Below are 20,979 nucleotides of genomic sequence, written 5' to 3'. Positions count from 1 at the left end.
GCCGGGGGTCGCGGGTTCGAATCCCGCCGACGAAACAAAAAGTTATCAAAGTTCCTGGGTCATGGATGTGTATTAAATATGTGTATCATATAATAAAAATCTTAAATGTATGTATAGTATTAAATATATTTCCGTTGTCCCGTACCCGTAACACAAGTCCTTCAGGGCCACCACTTCACCTCAGGGCCAGACTGACGTGGTGTGAAGCGTCCATAGATATTATTATTATTTATAATAATGGTTTGCGGACTGCTTGATTTAGGGAGCTCGGTGTTTTGATATAGAAAGATTTAGAATAATAATAGAGGCTGACTATCGTTAATTGCAATTAGGATTTAAGATACAAGACGTAATAAAAATACATGATTTGTTGAACAGACAATTTGACAAATTCTTTAAACAATTTTGCCTTATTATCATAATATTAAGCTTAGAGTGATTTAAGAACTTAGATCGCTCTTTAGATCGCCTTTTGCGTGACTCGGCTAAATCGTCTTATCTCGAAGAGGCGATGGTTTCAGATTTAAAGCGTAGGATGAGTGTGTGATTGTCAGGACGAGTGTTGCTAGCTCAAATATCTGGATAGTCAACTGCACACGATAGCTGTAACACTGTAACATTTCAACATGACCTAACAGTTAGGATATCACCGCTAGATACAATATTATATAAATAATACCACTTTTTGTAATAATTATTTATTCATTAGATGACGCCCGTAACTCCGTTGCACCAAAATTCGAACTGGAACCGTACATTTTGCCGGGATAGAAAGTATCATAATATGTCCTTTCCTGGGAAAAGTATTCAGCGGTTTGGGCATGAAGAGGTAAAAGATAGACAGACACACTTTCGTATGTTATATTAGTATGGATTCTGTATGATATTAAAATGTGTATTATAATAATGCGGTTATATAATTAAACCATCGTCCTGCAACGTTCGCAGTTCAGCGTTCTTTTAATTATTAATTTAAATATTCATCGCAGCTGACATCTCATTTACAATAATTTATTTACTTTGTTAAATAATTATGTGATTATTTTATTCATTATTGTATTGTTTGTCGGTAATTGCGTCACAATGCGACGTCGGTTTACAAATTACAGAATCGCATCGTCCGCAGAATGTAGCTGTTTCACCTCTAATTTCTGCGCATAATTGAAATATTTACTAGCACATTCGTGCTCTAGGAAATATTTCAATTATCTAGTAAATGTATAATTTAACGCATCCTCTGCTATTTATTTATCAAAAGCCTCTTTTGTTGCATGCCCCACAATATTAACATTATTATCATTCTTACGCTTAACTTTCATATTGGAAATTGAAAGAAAATGGATGGAGACTACTTTTTCACTATCGTCATTCGTCACTAGTCGTCACATTCTTACCTTGAATGTCATGTATTTAGGTACCGCTTCGCCAGCAAATTATATTTAACATAAGATACTCCTAACTCAAGGCTCTCAGTCTTTCATTTATAGTGCGTGGAGCGATTCAGACCTTTGTTTTATATTTATGAGTAGTATTTATATAACCATCGTTTTATTTTGTATTTGTGTAACCCGAATGTAATATTTCATTGCAAAAATAATTTACACGACATTCGCTACCGGTCCGGAAAATTACAAGCAAGTATTTTGCTTTTTGATTGGTTAATTTTAAAACGTGGCGGTTTTGATTCGCATAAAATTTGTATGTGGAAAATTAATTTCCGTTTGATGCTTATCTAGAATTAAATCCAATGAGCGTACGATTGATTGTTACTAATTGCGTGAATCGTACTTGAGGTAGCGGTCAGTATGGATAGTTACCGAATACTGCTGTTTGTGACAATATTGGCGTTGGCCACAGCTCGTTATGACTATGTCAAATATGGACGTGAGTTGACTAGATTGACTTTAATAATGCAATATCACTACTCCAGTTTTCTTTACTGTATCTACTGCACGTAATCTGTGGACTCGACTGGGATGTAATATTATAATAGTGCCGACGGAATAAAATGATGTGGGCCTCATTTAATATTGGCTTTATTAAATCAGGCCCACATATTATTTCGTACATATTAAACTCAACCACCAAATACTATTATCATGGGCTAGAGCCAATTATAATTATTAAATAGACAAGTTAGACCTTGTCTATTTAAGTACAACTTAAGGCACCTGAAAATCCTAATAAAATTGAAGACAAGGTAGAAAATAAATGATACTGAGAAAAAAAATATTGATTAACAGTGAAAAGTTATAGAGTTATGAAATATTAATCTCTATCTAAAATTACTTCATCTTGAATGATAATCTCTTTAGATTTTGTTCCGACGAAGAAATTCAATTTTGATTAAATGCGGAATGAATAATTTTTTTGTTACATAAGATACCGTTTTTTATAGAGTTGGTGGATCAGTAGATACGGCAGAACGTAGATTGAAATTGATGACTGATCATTGCCGCTCTAGTCGCAACATTAATAATAAGAGAAAAATGCGTTTCTGAAGTTTAAAATACCAAACTCGACCCTACGACCTGATATAGGTGTCGCAGCAGCCCTTTGACTGAACAACGCCATTCAATCACACGTCTAGCTTTTATATTGAATATTTTAGTCACTCAAAACGTTCAACACTACAGCTGATTCAAAAGCCGCCGTCTAATTGAAGTAGTTCAGCGCGCACCGCCGCGGCGCTAGGTGCGTTTTATTTACAATATGGCGTCAACTAGCAGGTGTTTGTTGGTGTTTGTGGTTGTTTTTCGGAAAGAAAGTAGTTAATAAAAGTTAAAAGTGTTATTAAAGAGACAAAAATGGTAGAGGCACATACGGAAAGGGGAGTTCGGGGGGCACAGCCCTCCGTCAAAACAAAAACAAACACAATCCAGAAAGTCCAAAAGTTGGTTAGGTTAGGTTAGAACTTAGACCACAACACAGAGGAGCCGAGCGAGCGCAGCGAGCGTGCTGCGGCAGCAGCCGGCGACCGTCATCAAACAAAAGGGGGGCGTGGGGGGCGCAGCCCCCCGCCAAGACAAAAACAAACACAATCTGGACTTTGACAAAAAAAATGGACTTTCTGGTCCAAAAGTAGTTTAGGTTACAACTGTGACTTTGCTGCGGCAGCAGCCGGCGACCGCCACAAAACACGCCTCAGAAATTTTTATTTTTACTTATTGCATTAAACTTTTTGTCACCCCTTAAACTTAATCCGAGAATAATCTTTCAATAAAATACAAAAAGTTTTCCTATTCTCCCAAATTAGATATTAAGCCATTAGCTTCGCCGTTAATTTGCCATTAAACCAGTTGGCTAAGCGTCGTCTAGCTGTAGTGTTGAACGTTGTAGTCAACAAGTCGGCTAAACGACGTATAGCCGTGTGATTGAATGGCGTTGTTCAGTCAAAGGGCTAGCTGTTTGATTGAACGGCTATTTAAACCAGTCGGCTGCGAAATAGGTACATGTTCGGCGAGACGAAACAGCTTTCCGAACTAAGAAATATACCGATATCCCCTCTTACCAATTAGAAATACGTTTGGCACTCGGAGACTGCCGTGGTAAAGGTATTGCATAGCAATAGCTAGTATACACGCATACGTTTTATTTTATTACTATTAGGTCCTTACATGATGTGAAATTGGTAAAAAATCCGTGTACTAACCCACACAAAAATTACGTATTCAGAACAAGACTGCATTCAAAAGTTATTTCTTTCTTAACAATATGACCAATTTTAGGACAAGATGACGGAGTATTTCCATCGAATTTGAAGAATATGCCGTACTATTGCTACCAAGCGCCCGACAAGGGAGCATGTCAGGGTACCTACGTAGCTTTCTTCTTCGATATGGTGCGGAGGCAATGTATGCCGATGATCTATACGGGATGCGGAGGCAACGAGAACTTGTTTAGAACCAGATCAGAATGCGTGATTAAATGTGACAAAAGTCGGAGGATTTAATGTTTTTGAATTAAATTATGATTTTCTATAATGTCTTGTTTTGTTCTCGAATATGTAACCTTCGTTATAGAATCGCCGATAAAAATGTATGGAATTGAAATAAGCGTTCGTTAATACCACGTCGACGTTCGACTCGTCTTATGTCAATTCCATACATATTGATCGGCGATTCTATAACGAAGCGAAAACGAAAAGATTTTGGCTCACCCCCCTTATTATTTCTGTGACTCGAACATTTCCTGACGTCGAAACTCCTGGACCTATTTTGATGATTACAGATTTAACTAACCAGTAACCACCTTATATCGACGGAATGAGCGTTTCCTATAAACAAACAAACAAACAAACAAATCTTTATTTCACTTTTAAAAATTTACACTACGCGAAACATTGTAATGTGGCCATAGTCCAAGACAACGATTTAGTAGTTATAAGATTTTAGGAGGTCAAAATAATAATATTACATTGAGCCTGAATGTTTTTTGTCTCTAACTCACTCACGATTGCTACCCCAAAAGGTTCTACGCTATAGGAACCCGGTAGTCGCTTGCGATCAGGTGATTTGTCTTCTATGCTTATTTCCTGACTCATTTCACTCAAATATATAATATAATAACATCCAATTTTATAACCAACTAGGATGGTTTTAATGGATAATTTATTTCAGCCGAAGGAGAGTCGCCTTTTTGGGGGTACTTGGATACCGATTGCTACCAACTGCCGAGAGGGAACCGTGTCACGGCGCTAACGAAATGTGCAAATACGATTTTTTTTTATAAAATAAGGAGGCAAACGAGCAAACGGGTCATCTGATCGAAAGCAACAACCGTCAACTCATAGACACTCGCAACATGAGAAAATCTGCAGGTGCGTTGCTGGCCTTTTAAGAGGGAATACGCTCTCTTCTCGAAGGTTTGCAGGTCGTATTGGTCTATTACTTTGTACGGAACCTGAAAGATAACCTTTGACGTATTCTGGGTGCGGGACAGTACAAATTGGTTCCCAAATAGGGATTGGGTGAGGAACTGCGTCAAAAAATAAAAGTGAAACTTTTTAATCGGGACTTAACGCGACTTATTTAAGTAGTAATGCTACTACGAGTACATACTTTTTCTCGACGTTTCGGCCGTGTTGCAACGGCCGTGGTCACGAGGGGACTCATAAAATGTTAAAAAATAAAAGTGTCATGCAAAACTTCTCATGAAGGTTTCTTATTATTTCATAATATTTATTATTTTACTAGCGACCCGCCCCGGCGTCGCACGGGTATAAAATATATAGCTTTGAAAAAATTATTAATCGATAGCCTCCTTCACGTGGTCTCTTCTTATCTGTACCAAATAACATAAAAATTGCTCCAGTAGTTTGCGAGATGAGCCCTTTCAAATAATTTCCCTCGTTTTTTTTTCACATTCTCTTAGCGTGATAAAATATAGCCTATAGCCTTCCTCGATAAATGGATTGTGGAATCGTCGTTTCCACCTAATGCTCTCAATCGGAACATCGGGTCATTGTTTAGCTTAAGTTATTTATAGTTTCCTATATAAAAATATTTTCTCGATCGTGATAAAGCAGTCTCTTGTCTCTCTGATAGGCATATTGTCTTGAATTTAATATATTTTCTGTTTGGCAAAAATTATAGTACGCGGGCTTTATAGATTCTGTTCTTGTTAATATTTTAGTATTTACAAGACCAGGAATGAAAGCATGTAGTGTGTTTCTAGTAAAAATTGATGGTAACATATTCGTTGCCATACAATTGCAGTATATTTTTTCATAGCGGGCAAAACTCACAATACCATGCAGAAAATCCGATTATTGGTATGAATTGCGAGAATCGGATTTTCATCGATGTAATACCAGTGCGTCATTGACATCGTATATAATGGACATGAGTCATGACATATCAAAGAATATTTTCTTTGATATGTCATGACTCATGTCATATTGTGACTCCTTCGCACTAGAGTATCATCCCCAACCTAATACTGCTCATAAATTTAACGATGTGGTTGGGGTTGGTACCATGAATTTCCTCTGTGGATGAGTATTCATGGCGACCAGGGTGCCTGTTCCTGTTCTGTAGTACAGCAGGACAGTCGAGAAGAAGGTTAATAGGTGTCTCATCCTCCTTCTGACAGAATCTGCTAGTCGGCTACAAATACCCATTCTGTTTAGGTGTTTGTTGAGCTTGCAGTGCCCAGTTAGGCTTCTGGTAAGAATTCTTAGTTGGTTCCTAGCGTTTTCTAGTCCTAAATATAAATAGGCGCTCTCTGTGTTTGATGCCATTTTGGTATATAAAGTAAGTTACTTACTAGTTACTATACCATTGTAGCGTTACTTATTATATCCCGTGAGGCCGTGTTAGCACAAGCCCAGTATGGGCTTTTTAACACTGTTATTTGTTAACTGTATAATATTAATTTTTGAGTATCAATAAATAAATAAATAAAATAAATAGAGTTAACGTCGACGCAAAATCCAGTGAATTTTATAAACATTTTCACTCAATAACCAGAATGTTAAGGTAAATGAGAGTACACAGTAATAAACCTAGTCCTCGATAATTCGGCGACATATTGACGTTTTTAATAAGATACCGGCTGCCAGCCCCATAAAACGGCTGTACAAAGTTGGGCAGTAAATATGGAAATGATTTGTTGTGCGTTCAGACTTATACCACCTCCAAATTTAACAGGAGCTGCGGTCTGTGGTCCTTATGTTGTCGGCGTAAAGGTGTGTGGTGCTTTCAGAGATAAAAAAAATCAACGGGTTCCACTTATTTCGTGTTACGAATTTTTGATCAGATTACCATATCCTGACGAGAGTTACATTTTTTACCCACCCCAAAAAAAGTGCACAACACTGCTGAAAAGATTTCACCTCAATAACGAAACAAATCTGAAAATAAACCTTTTCAAAAACGTTGAATTTTATCAACGCAGGCAGTTTCGTTTCTGTAGTACGCAGTTGATTAAACGTAGGTGTACGTTTTGTAGGCAACCGAGCGGAGCCCTCGCGAGCGTTCCCACAGGTTGCCATTTTGAATTAATTCACTTAGATACGCCCCTGAGTGTAATGAATTTGGAAATAGAAAATTATAATATTTGTTCCTTGCTTTACTTTAATCTAGTTATAACATCTACTCTTGCTTAATAACTTTTGGGTATTATTGTCCCACATCGATTTCGGTGATGGTGCCCGGTTTTATTGAACAAATGTTTATTAACTATAGAGTATGATATGTATAACAACAAATCAGCGCTTTTTTCCATCAATGTATATTGCAAACAACTTGTTTCTTTACTAATGTGACTTGTCCAACGTATAAGACTAAGACAAACATTCAATCTGTGTAAACATTTTTAACAAAATTAGGGGCAAAAGTGTGGAGGCTTTGCATTTGGCCTTAATTATGCAACATCAGAAATTCTTAATGTGATTATGTCTTAATTTCTTAAATTCTCAAAATTCTTGTACCTACTACCCAAAGTATCCCTGAACCTTGCCCAGGGTTGTCAGAAGTCCGGATAAAGCCGGACATAGTTGAGCTCTTTGACTGGGTGTCCGGCCTGTCCGAATTTTTGTTAGGCTTTATATATTTCGCTAACAAGCGAGCACCAAGAGTCAAAAGACGACAGTTAACATGGTGACACTTGCTCAAATGTTCCATTAGGATTTAACAAGATTAAGTAACAGTGAAGAAGCTTTATTATATAAACTTCTTTTTGCCACCCATTCAATAATCCTCCTATAATGTAGTGTCCGGCTTTTTCACCAAACGTCCGGCTAAACGTGGTCTGTTGGGCTCTTCGCTTTGGATACTGTTGGGCACAACACTGAATGCCGGCCTCCGGCATTTTCATTAAAAGTCAGTTGTGGACAGGCCACGAGTTTGGCCGGACTCTACTTGGTATGGCATGCCTATCAGCCAACCCTATTTCTGGACAAAGGGACGGATTTATGTTAATGAATACAGAGTACACTTCTGGGCGAGCGATGTTAATTGTTGGGAGTTTGTTGACTGCCATTTTGTTGCTTACTGTAATGTTGAGTTGGGTTAATCTTGGTACTCAAATTTGCATCAAAATTGGTTCATCGGCTCAAGTGTGAATTCAGGAAAAACCAGGTGCTGTTAGCCAGATATACGTTTGTAAAGTTGTCATACAGTATACCAGACATAACTTCTTGACAGTAGGCCGATGGTATAATTGCGAACCAAATCCTATTAAAAGTTTAATATCAAATGAAGGTTTTATTTATATTTATTACTTTCCCACTGAGAAACACCTTTTCGGCTAATATACCTACAATGGTCTAATAAGTTATGTAATTATTTAGGATGTTTTCATAATATGAAATGTTATTTTATCGAGTTTTCTGTTTGTGAAATGAAATGTTTGACGCGTTTTGGGAATATAATTATTATGATAATTAATAAAGGGAGTTATTATATTTAATTTGCTGAACGAAATAAGAAATTTGCTTTGTATTTTGTAGCTCAAATAATGTTGTTACTTTATTATGAGCTTATAATTAACAATGCAGTTTCTGTAAATGTAAAGTAATGTCGTACGAAAACCTGCGTTTGGAAGACTCCCTTTGAACGTACATCTGAAAATCACATTATGAAGTCATGTAAATTCTCCTTGAAAAAAGTCCCCCTAAGGAGAGAAGGGTCCCCCTAAGGACTAGTGGAGATAGTAGTGTTCCGTACCCAAGGGGTGAAAACGGGACCCTATTCATGAGACTTCGATGTCTGTCCGTATGAAACACTATCCCTGGTAAACAAATATTGATATACTAATATCGGTTGGGACTTAATATTGTATAACCTATGAAACTCTTGGATTATTTGGCTTTATATCAGTAAAATAATTTTTAAAGATCGATTTAGGTAATCCAAATATTACCGTCTACGATGTAAAATAAATATTGAAGCCACCAACACCAAGGTTGTCTGGAAGAAATTGCTATTTAGTAATAAGGCCGCCTTTGTGTACGCTCGTCATTTTATGTGTTTTTAAAAGCTTTTATTTAACTTGCTCTGTATGTATGTAAGTATGTATGTTCGGGTGAAATCTTGGAACTCAATTTTGGAGTAGATATATTTAACCGATCGAGCTGAAATTTTGCAGGCATGTTTAGTTTGGATGACAATGCGTGATATTGTATGTGACATCACTCTAAATCCAATATGGCCGACCATCCAAGATGGCGAAATAGTTATTTTCTATGCAGTTCTACAATATGGATATTAAATGAAAGGGCTTTTTGAGAGTAACTCGAAAACGAATGTAATGTCATACTACATCCAATATGGCGGCTCATCCAAGATAGAGGTATAGTTATTTTTAATGCACTTCTGCAATATGGGCATCAAATAAAAGGACTCATTGAGAGTAACTTGGAAACGAATGTAATGTCATTCTACATCCAATATGGCGTCTCATTCAAGGTAGGGGGATATAGTTATTTTTAATGCACTTCTGCAATATGGGTATCAAATGAAAGGACTCATTAAGAGTAACTCGGAAACGAATGTAATGTCATTCTACATCCAATATGGCGGCTCATCTAAGATAGGGGAATATAGTTATTTTTAAAGCACTTCAGCAATATGGGTATCAAACAAAAAGGCTTATTGAGAGTAAATTGCGTCGCGTCGTGTCGTGTCGTGTCGTGTGCGTCTCGTGTCGTGTCGTGTCGTGTCGTGTCGTGTCGTGTCGTGTCGTGTCTTCTTATGTGAAGTCAAAACCAGTCGGGCATTAGAAAATGCCTGGTTGAATCCGGTCATTTTTGTTAACTGATATTTAATTTTTTAGTCGTGAAATTAAGTACGATTTCTTAAAGACCTAAATTAAGTTAATCAGATTTTAACAAATTCTTGAAACAAAACAAACTACAATCTAACAGACTTAAGAAATCTAGTCAGAGATTTAACTAAAAAACAAAAAATAAATTATAAACAAAAAACTTTTTGAAGAAAAGCTTTTATTTAAGTACATACTTTAAAAAGAAGAAAATAAAATTTCCCTTAAAAAATCTAACTATTAAGTTATAACCTCAATATATTATACAATTTGCATTATAATAAAAGCTTGTCGCGAGACTTAATTATCTGTCAATATTTAATTACTTTAATAAAATAAAAAATATAATATCAGTTTACTCAGTTAAATTGGCACTTACTAGTTTATTATTATTAACAAATCACGCGACAAGCTTTTATTATCATGCAAATTTTATAATATATTGAGGTTATAACTTAATAGTTAGAATTTTTAAGGGAAAATTTATTTTCTTCTTTTTAAAGTATGTACTTAAATAAAAGCTTTTCTTCAAAAAGTTTTAGCTTATAATTTATTATTTTATGTGTGTGGTATTGTAAAATATGTGATTGTGCACAATAAAGTATATTTTCATTTCATTTCAACACGTTTTCATATCCACTGAAATTCCTAGGTATTTCTTTTATCCTCCATTAATTCTAACACCTTCGAACATTTCTATTTTCAACAATTCCAAAGTGATGTACGACATGTACGCCGTACGGTGCGAAACTGTTTCGTGAGCTGTTGCTTCCGTGCCAAGAGATTTCGTAAATGTGCCGGCTTCGAACTGCGATACAAGTCACGTAAATACCGACAAAAGATAAAGATTTATTATGTATTGTGCCACTGCAGTATTCTACACTGTATTTTATGTAGTTTTAAGGAAGACCTCCGAGTCTACGAGAGTAATTCTTACGTCGTCAGCACAAAGGCTCTATAGGAGGTAAAATCCTAAAATGGTATGTCTTAAGTGCTAGGATTTCTTTCTCTGATTAAAAATTATGCTTCCAAGTTTTATTAGGACAATGCAGGCTAATCACTTGAAAATAAAGATGATCCATGCGTCAGATGGGCATTTTTTTTAAACGGGCAAAAGGCCCACCACACATTCCCACCACTGCAACTCCTGTGTCGCCAGGATCAACAGTCAGATGGGCATGTAAAAAGTCAGTCCTATGCCTCATCTCTCGCCAGTCGTGCCCGTCAGCCATTCCACTGGGTTAATATGAGAGTAAATCATTTTAACCAGAGTCTACGAGAATAATTTATTTATGACTAGACTTATGTCGTCGGCATAGTGATGCTTTAAAATATCGAAGGAAAGTCTCTAAAATTGGTCGTAATAACTATGTTATCTTTTTAGGGTTCCGTGGCAAAAAACGGAACCCTTATAGATTTGTTATGTCTGTCTGTCTGTCTGTCTGTCCGTCAGTATGTCACAGCCACTTTTCTCCGAAACTATAAGAGCTATACAATTGAAACTTGGTAAGTAGATGTAGTCTGTGAACCGCATTAATATTTTGATGCAAAAATGGAAAAAATATTAAAAATTTTAGGGGTTCCCATAGGTACAACTGAAACAAAAAAAATTTTTTTCATCTAAGCTATGCGTGTGGGTTATCTATGAATAGGTCTTGAAAAATCATAATAAGGTTTCTAATATCATTTTTTCTTACCTGAATAGTTTGTGAGAGAGACTCTTCCAAAGTGGCAAAATGTGTCCCCCCCCCTCTAATTTCTAAAGTAGGGGCACGATAAGTCTAAAAAAAATATATGATGTATATTACTATAAAAACTACCAATGAAAATTGGTTTGAACGAAATCTAGCAAGTAGGTTTTTTATACGTCATAAATGGTAAACCTTAAACCAACAAAAATTTTTTTTTCATCGAACCTATGCATGTGGGGTATTTATGAATAGGTCTTCAAAAATCATATTGAAGTTTCAAATACAATTTTTTTCTAACCTGAATAGTTTGCGAGAGAGACTCTTCCAAACTACTAAAATTTGTGTCCCCCCCCCTCTAATTTCTAAAGTAGGGGTATGATAAGTCTAGAAAAAATATATGATGTACACTACTATTAAAACTACCAACAAAAATTGATTTGAACGAAATCTAGCAAGTAGTTTTTTTATACGTCATTAATGGTAAACTTTAAAGTAACTTTCATTAAATCAACTTCAACATAAAAATAAATCAAAAACCTTTTAATTTCATTAAAAAAAAACCTTACTGTTGCTGCGGAATCCTACATGGGCGAGTCCAACTCGCACTTGGCCGGTTTTATTTTATTCACATTTTCCTTGCACAATCAATACTACAGCATACCACCACACACTGGCACAAGTACTGTACAGTAAGTAAAGTATTGTACCTGTGTCCAGGACTCTGACACGTCCAATGTTCATCGTGTTTAAAATTTTGATCGGTTCTTACTGCAAGTGAACTGTAGTATTTATATTGAAGGGGTAGTAAATAATTTATATTCAAAAACGTATTTTAGCGATTCAAACTTAAAACGAAAGTAACGGAAATCGTGTATGTTCGTTTTATTGTGACTCAATCGTATTATTTTTGATTTATCGCAAAGTCTATGTGAATATAATTTATCGTGAATGTCAATCACTCGGCGATGGCTGTATCGTAAAATTCTTCCGTCATATCACAAAGGGAAACCTGAAATGTGACGAAATATGAAAGTTGGGAAATACATTCTGCGGTAATCTTATGACAACAGGGTAGTGAATTTTTATTCACTACATTCAAACAATGTAGTGTATTGGATCCATATAATAATATTGCCTTATGCATTCATGTCGTGGATGACGGTGACGTCGACAGACGTCAGGGACTGGTCATGATGGTGTGTGTGCTTGCGAGCCAGTTCTATGTAGAAGTATCTCTATAGAGTTCTATGTAGATTATGACTTTAATCATGGGGATTCTACTGTTTCTACACCCTTTATAATATGGGGAGACCGATCGGTCCGGTCGGACTCATTGCAGCCCGATTTGACAGGACTCGTGCACACACGGGAATGCAAGTGCAAATGCAAATGCTTTTGAAGACCATACCATCATCGGAAGAAATAGTATTGATTGGAGATACAAACATTGACATATTAAAAGACGATAACTCATTTGCAAGAGCTATGCAATGGCATGCAATCTGCTATCGGAGACAACGCGCGAGGCCATTGTGGACGGCCGGGTGACGACGTCAAATATCGACCATGTGTTTGTACGAACTAGTCGCGGCAGAATAATCGACGCGCACGCACATCTGTTAAATTGTACCTTATCAGACCACTACATGGTTGGAATTAATATTATAGGAAAAGACAATGTATTAAACACTAAAAGTAGTAGTAAATGTAAATTAAAAACTGTTTTAGATGAAAGAAAAGTTAGTGAACGTTTAAAATTAATAGATTGGTCGGATTTAATGCAAGAAAATTGCCCTATTGCTTTATATGAAAAAATGTTCAACGTTTTTACTGATATTTACAACAAATGCCGGATTGGGTAGATTTAGAACTTAGGAAAAAACTGGAACAAAGAGATTTACTATTTAGGATATGGAAATCATCACCTAATAATATGAATAATAGATTAATTTATACAAGATATAGGAATAAAGTTAACAAATTAATAAATATTGCTAAAAATAACTACAAAAAAAAAGAAATAGATGAATGTAATAATGACTTTAGAAAAATATGGAGTAACATAAATAAATGGTTAGGAAATAGTAAAAAAAGCCTAGATGATGTTATTATAAAATACTTAGGAAAGACTTACACAATGTACAATATATTATGTAATACGTTTTCAGAAACCTTTACTAAAGAGATATAGAAAATTAAGCATAAATGCAGCAACTCCAATTTTTTGGATAGAAGTACATGTGTAGTACCAAGTAATAAGTCTTTTTATTTTAAGAAAGTGAAGGCTCATACAATAGAAAATTATTTAGATAAATTAGATGATAAGAAAGCGCCTGGGATTGATAGGATAAGAGTAAAAGATATAAAACAGATGAAAAAAAGAAATAAGTATTGTATTAGCTAAATTTATAAATATGTGTGTTAAAAAAGGAGTATATCCGAATCTGTTGAAAAAATCTATTATCCGTCCTATTTATAAGCAGGGGAGTCATCTAGACTAACAGTAATTATAGGCCAATTGCAATATTATCGGTTATCAATAAGATAGTAGAAAAGGTTATCGTAAGTCAGGTAAGCCAGTATTTGGGGCAACACAAAATAATATCAGACGCGCAGCACGGGTTTCGGCCTGGGCGCAGCACCGCCACAGCCCTAGCGGAATTCACCGACTTTATCAACGACAGTCTCAACGAAGGTAAATTTGTAGGTGCTTTGTTTATTGATTTTAAAAAGGCTTTCAACACCCTGGATCATAACGTTCTACTACGAGCAATGGATGAATGTGGTATCAGAGGTCCTGTCAATAAGTGGTTTAAATGCTACCTAGAAGACCGCACTCTTCGCACTCGGATAGACGAAGAGACTGGAGATGAGGTTAGCATAACAGATGGTGTCCCCACTGGCTCAGTCTATCGTCCAGTTGGGTACCTCATGCATGTAAATAACTTAATAAACGTCATAAAACATTGTAAGACATTTATGTTCGCTGACGATATGTGTTTACTATATGCAACTAAAAATATGACAGACGCAAAGAGGTATATGCAAATAGACTTAGAAAACATAACAAAATGGGCGCACGACAACATAATTATTATAAATTTTAGTAAAACCAAAGTAATGCATATAATATCACCTTATAATAAATACCCAAAAAAGAATAACATGAATATAGACATCATTGGTCACAGTTACCAATGCTTACACAATAATAAAAATAATTGTCAATGTACGCAGATCGAGATAGTAAATAAATACCGGTACTTAGGATTAACAGTGGACAACAATCTTAGCTGGAAAGGGCATGTGAGCGATGTGTGTAATAGATTACGATCAATTTTGGGAAAGTAAGCAAGTTTTTAAGCAGGAAATTACTGTATGTAGTCTACTACGCACTCGCACACTCACTCATCAGCTATGGCATCAGCAGCTACGGGCTAACATTTAGAACACAATTAGATAAAATTAAACAACTTCAAATTAGACTGATTAAATATTTCGCAAGTAAACAAGTAAATTCCGAGTACAGAGATAGCTACGACAAATTATTTCATAAATTTGAAATTTTAACAGCACATGCAAAAGTAGAATATTTAATAGCCTTAGAACAATATGACAATTAATCGACCATCACCAACATAATACAAGAAATATCACACAGGCAAATATGTAATACCGGCAGTAAAAAACTACTACGGCACAAGAACAAGAAGATACCAGACTCCCAGCATATACAATAAAATAGATTTCATAAGGGGTGACACTAAAAAACTTAGTACTTATAACTAGATTAAAACAAAAATTAAAAACTTATTTTTTGGAATCAGGCTGTTTATCCATCCGTGCATAAAAGTGTTCATATTTTACTTAAAAGTACAAGAGAGAGAAGAGAAAGAGTCATTAATCTAATAATATTATAATATAGAATAAAAATATGTTACTGTAATTACTAAATAATTAAAAAGTTTATATGTGTTTATACTTATAATAAGAAAGAAAAATATTTTGTTATTGAATTTAATAATTATTGTTTTCTAAGTTTATTATTAAGTTGATTTATTACATATAATATTATATTATTTATGTTACAAATATCGCCAACAAACTGAAATGCAGTTTGGCGGTTTTTAGGATAAGGACATAATGTTGTAAAATAATGGAATAAATACTTAAAAAAAAAAAACGGATCAATCAGATAGGCCTGCGATCAGTCCGATCGTGTTTCAATTTTATAATGTAGGTGTGGGTGGTGGTTTTTAAAGTTAGTTCAATCTTGATTTGTGTGTTATTTATAATGTAAGTAGTAATTACTTAATTATAATTATCGCTTTAATGTTCTTATTATTGCTTCAATGCTCTTATTCTTTTTACTCTCCTTCATGATTACTTTTTGTATAAGGCATCGGTTGAAGGCTACCATTTAATTTATGACGAATGCTTAAAACAATTTATAAATAAAGTTCACTTTATATGTCAACTCGTGCATCGTGAATCAGTTACAAAGGTAGCAATTTAGCTTTAAAAAATTATGTTTATTTTCTAATTTGGTTTAAAAACGTTTAGTACTAAACGGTATCCTTTGGGCAACTTGCTGTGATGAAAAATGTCTGTCAGTTTTTTATTTATTTATTTGTATTGTTATAATTGTATACAGTATTAATTTAAACTATTCTTAAACGTCAAAAACTTGCAATATTATCGTTATGTAGTATAGTAGAGTTCGTTAGTTTAACAGTGTAGTGTAGTACGATTTTAAAACGATCATGTTCGCTATCGTGTATTACGTTCGCTCGTGTAGGATTCCCAGCCTGCGCATAATGGAGCCGTGTTGTTCAGCACCGAACGACAAAGTCGTTTAAGTTCACCTCTGTACGATACAGCTAGTACATGACATATTATAGACTATAGAGTATAGAGTATTTATTGATCACTGGTCGTATAACAGAATCTATTATAGTAAAATATTTCAACAGCAGATGCTATTACAATTTACAAATTAGTGCTATAGCACCTGACGGATTTCTTGTAGCCGGTCGGTATACACGTCTTAAACAGATACTTATTGAAATAAGCTTTTACAGTCTAAGCCATCCATAATCGCTGTTAGGCATTTGTGTATTTAACCCACAATAATTGTTAACACGTTAACCCACAAAAATGCAGTCTTATTCTGAATATCAGCAAAAAAAACCATATTAACATGAATGCATTAATAATTACTCTATACGTATTTTTTTGTGGGACGAGACATGAATGCAATCAGAGACATCATCCAATCTTCTATCTATATATATAAAACTCAAAGGTGACTAACTGATTGACATAGTGATCTATTAACGCACAGCCCAAACCACTGGACGGATCGGGCTGAAATTTGGCATGCGGGTAGATGTTATGACGTAGGCATCCGCTAAGAAAGGATTTTGATAAATTCCGACCCCAAGGGGTTCAAATAGGGGATGAAAGTTTGTATATAATAATACTTCTTAACGCGAGCGAAGCCGCGGGCAAAAGCTCGTTATGTATAAAATTAAAAATAACTTTGACTAAATGCAAATTTAAACTTCCTTAACCATGAATACAGAAATATGTATAAAAATCGGTAAAAGGACTGCACATTCATCTAACACATGCACAGAAGATGTATGTTTATAGAGATTTCCGTTTTTGCCTGGTGACCTAAAGATTTGGAATCTGTGCTTTCTGTAATAGACGAAATCGGCACTAGAATAAGATTATGGTCAAACTAAAAGCGGTTCCAAAATTAAATTGACTTCATAAATGGCGTCTTCACCATAACACTATACTTGAATGTCCGTATTTATAGACTCGCCAGCTTTTTGGGACCATAAGAGTTTCCTCTTATCATAATAATGATATAGGCATAAAATGTTGGCTATTTTCAGTAGACCATTTTCTGTTTTATGCGATATTTTTGCATATTCAACTAGATTTTATTCAAATCTACTTTAACTTGTAGGTCACAAGGTTAAAGTGATTGTTTGCCTGTCAGACTGTTAAGCACCTCTTTACGCTTACATTTTTTCAACCGATTCAGGTGGGAGTGGTGGGACATGGAATACTTTTTATTGTGGCAAAATGTATGTGTCCTGCGCGATAACCGAATTGCTATACAACAATGTTGTGGCCAGTATTTAGTGAGTACATTTTATTTTTAAGAATCTAATTTTTTATTGTACTGTATGTAAATGTTATCTACATCTACATATAAATAAAATTGGAGTGTCTGTTTGTAATATTGAAAGAACCGTTTTTTACTAATTGCATATGAATGAATATAGGGTACAGACACCAAAACAATATTTTTTACAATTTTTGTCTGGATGTCTGTCTGTCTGTTATCACATTCTTTGTTATCACATTTTGCTGACACGGACGAAGTCGCGGCTAGTAATATAATATTATCATTGTGCATTGTATGTGAACAAAGAAACATTTGGTGGTAAACTATTGGTTAATTCCGTCTAATAATAAATTACCTTCTACTTAACTTGCTTTGCCCTTAAAATGTGGTCCCTATCGAGATCGAGTCAATGAAGCATCAATCTTCTTTACGAGTTCAATTGTAGATTGATGCTGTCCGATCTGATTTTTCCGAACAATGCGGACCTGTGAAAAACAATGTGGGGGTTGAACTATGTTAATCTATCTAGATTATTTTTCTTATGTCCGTTTTCTGAAGTTTTTCGACAGCAGTTTATCTATTTACTAGAAAAGTAGAAACTAGCGTATATATCGTAATATATAGAATCAGAATCAGGATAGGTCAGGTCAAAATACCATGTCGATTTCGAGTCGATGTAACGATTATTTAAACGCGGCTTTGATAATGAAGCTGGTGATGCAAACTTTCTCGTCAGGGTAACAAGGCTCTAATGAATAGAAAGCTACTCGTACTAATAAAACACAATAGTTTCTCCGCATATAATAAAACGACAATATTATGAGTGACGAGAAAGGATATAAAGCGCTATTGGATCGCATACAGCGCGGTTTCAAAAGGAAACAGATGATGTTCGTCAGTGTATCGCGCTCTAATATATTCCGGCTGCAGGCAGGACTGAGGGTAGGGTTGTCAGGCGTCCGGAATCCGGATAAAGCCGGACATAGCCCCAATTTCACCAACGTCTGTTAGTGTTAACAGCTTGTAATGTAATGTCTTCTCTTTCATTCATAAGAAAATCGAAAGAGGTAACGTCATACTAATTCCGGCGTTAACTTTAACACTCGTTGGTGAAATTGGGGCTAAATCTTAGTTTCTGAGGGTTTTTTACAAAAGTTTATTCAACAGCCTTGATTTAGAAATTGGCTATTTTTTTATCACAATCGCTAGTCAATAGATAAACTCCTGTTAAGAAAACTGAGAGTCTGGGCATTATTTAGGCGTTTTGATTGTGTGTTCGGAAAAAAGAAAATCCGGTATTTGTAGTTGTTACATTGTATACAATGTGATATAAAAAATTTACAAGTATTAGATTTCTCATTTTATTAGACTGTAGTATATTGATAATTAATAAAGATGGCCGCTCTACCAATCAGGGTGGGGACTTGGAGAAGATGGCCGCCAGACGTGAGAGCTGTCGTCCACTTCTTTACCAGCCACCACCGAGAGTAGAGCGTTCAGTGATATAGTATTCTGTGTTTAATTTATTCCTCCAACGACAATGTACAAATTGTACATAGACCAAAAAGTGTACGTCTTTTTGTCGAAATTATTAATAGGTACACCTCATTTTAATAATAATAGGTGGACTTGAGAGTTAAGATGCAAGCAAGTCCTCAATAGGTGTCCTGTTTTGGTATAGAAATAGCCAGTACAGCTAAAAACCTCGGTTTCCAAAGTTCTATGACTGGAGTGTTCTGTATTTTCAACATGTTTTAACGTAAACCAATCAACGACAGATATTCATTAGAATAAATCTCAGAAGCCAGACATAATTTGGCCGGTTTGTTCGGTTTTTTGATTTGGCAACCCTGAGTCTGTCGGTGACCTATTTTTGTTCTCATTAACGTGCGACCACGGTGCGGCTGCACGCAATGATTCCCCGGCCCTACTTGTACCCTTTTCCACCAATTTGCGGGCGAACACGTGTTTTTAACCCGCGTTCTATAGTTAGTTAACCCCGAACGGGCTTGGTGGTATCAATGCTTAGGTTTACTTCGGCCGTAGCTGATGTTGGTAGTACAAAATAATAGGGAAAGTATTGTAATCCATATTATGTAGTATAGTCTATAGATGCCATATTATGGCATATAGTCTAAGACTATATGCCATGTGGCATCTATATGCCAAATGTGTTGGACTGTCTTTAAAATCTTAGCCTTAAAATAAAAATTCCAAAGCTTTTAATTTTTTTTTGTGTTTTCCTAATAATTTTATTAGTTTCTATTAATTATTAATATATAAATTTTACATTTTCCACGGCTAGGTTTCATTTGGGTCTAAATTAGTTAAAACCGCTAAACTGGTTTGACGTTTGGTATTGGAGATACCTTGAGTATCGAGTGAGAGAGGACATACGATGATTTTCATCTGGAAAAAATTAACGATTTGCGCGCGACAAACTAATTTCAGCACAGCCAAGTTGTGGACCATATCTGGTGGCAAATAAATAAACTGTACTATGTATAAGTGTAATCTTATGTGTGAACTATAGATTTAACCTCACAAAAATAATTCGATTTGGGCTTAGTTTTGAATGAAATATATGATAAGGGCGATTCCATTATCGCGGGTGCAACATTTTGACGCACTTAAAGCGTCCTAATGATAAAATAAAACACATTTATTAATAAATTATCTTTTGAAAGGATACATTTTAACTAGTTCAATCATAAATTGTAAATGAAAACTAAAATGAAATCTAAGAAAAGCCACAAAATATGTTTGAAGTACTAACGCGGGTGCAACCAAATTGGTCCTCTATTAAGAACTTGGACGAGTTCATTTGAGAATACTGCTAATTGTGGAACTTTTAGTAATTTATTAACCCATATTTCAAAAGTGTATAAGACAAAGAAATGATTGAACTAGATAAAATTAATTTAAGTAATTAGTACTAGAAATTATTAACAATTTTCACGATCGCGGGTGCAACATCAGAATATCGCGGGCGCAACGAGTCTAAAGAAATTAAATTTATTCATAAGGCTGCTACTAATATCTACATTTTTGATATGCAATACATAATATTATTAGTAAATTGTAATAATACTATTTAAAATTTTATTATTTTTTAATTATCAGTCATTTATCGATCTGAGAAAAGAAATCACCTAAATCACTACAAACAATTAAATAATGTAACTTAAGCAAACCTTTTTTGATGTATTGTTATAAAACCGAACTACAGCACACCTATAATTCAAAATTAATATTTATAATTTAAAAGAATAGGGGAGAATTATAAGTAAAAATATTTTATTCAAAGAAAATTATTAAATATTTATGATTTTTCCTGTCATTTGTAGCATTTCTTCTAAAATATTGAACAATAAAAGA

At 34.9% G+C, this 20,979-nt stretch overlaps 1 protein-coding gene and 1 long non-coding RNA gene across 3 annotated transcripts in view; both read left to right on the top strand.

Moving 5' to 3' along the window:
- LOC121740422 (peripheral plasma membrane protein CASK) overlaps positions 1 to 20,979 on the top strand; it is a 318,557-nt gene that overhangs the window by 102,425 nt on the left and 195,153 nt on the right. The window lies entirely within an intron of this gene.
- LOC121740436 lies at positions 1,615 to 3,983 on the top strand. Its single transcript, XR_006037642.1, has 2 exons — positions 1,615 to 1,884; positions 3,729 to 3,983. It is a non-coding gene; the product is annotated as an uncharacterized LOC121740436 (long non-coding RNA).

This window comes from Aricia agestis, chromosome 3, assembly GCF_905147365.1.
Source record: "Aricia agestis chromosome 3, ilAriAges1.1, whole genome shotgun sequence".
Lineage (NCBI taxonomy): Eukaryota > Metazoa > Arthropoda > Insecta > Lepidoptera > Lycaenidae > Aricia > Aricia agestis.
This window is presented reverse-complemented; position numbering and strand designations above follow the sequence as displayed.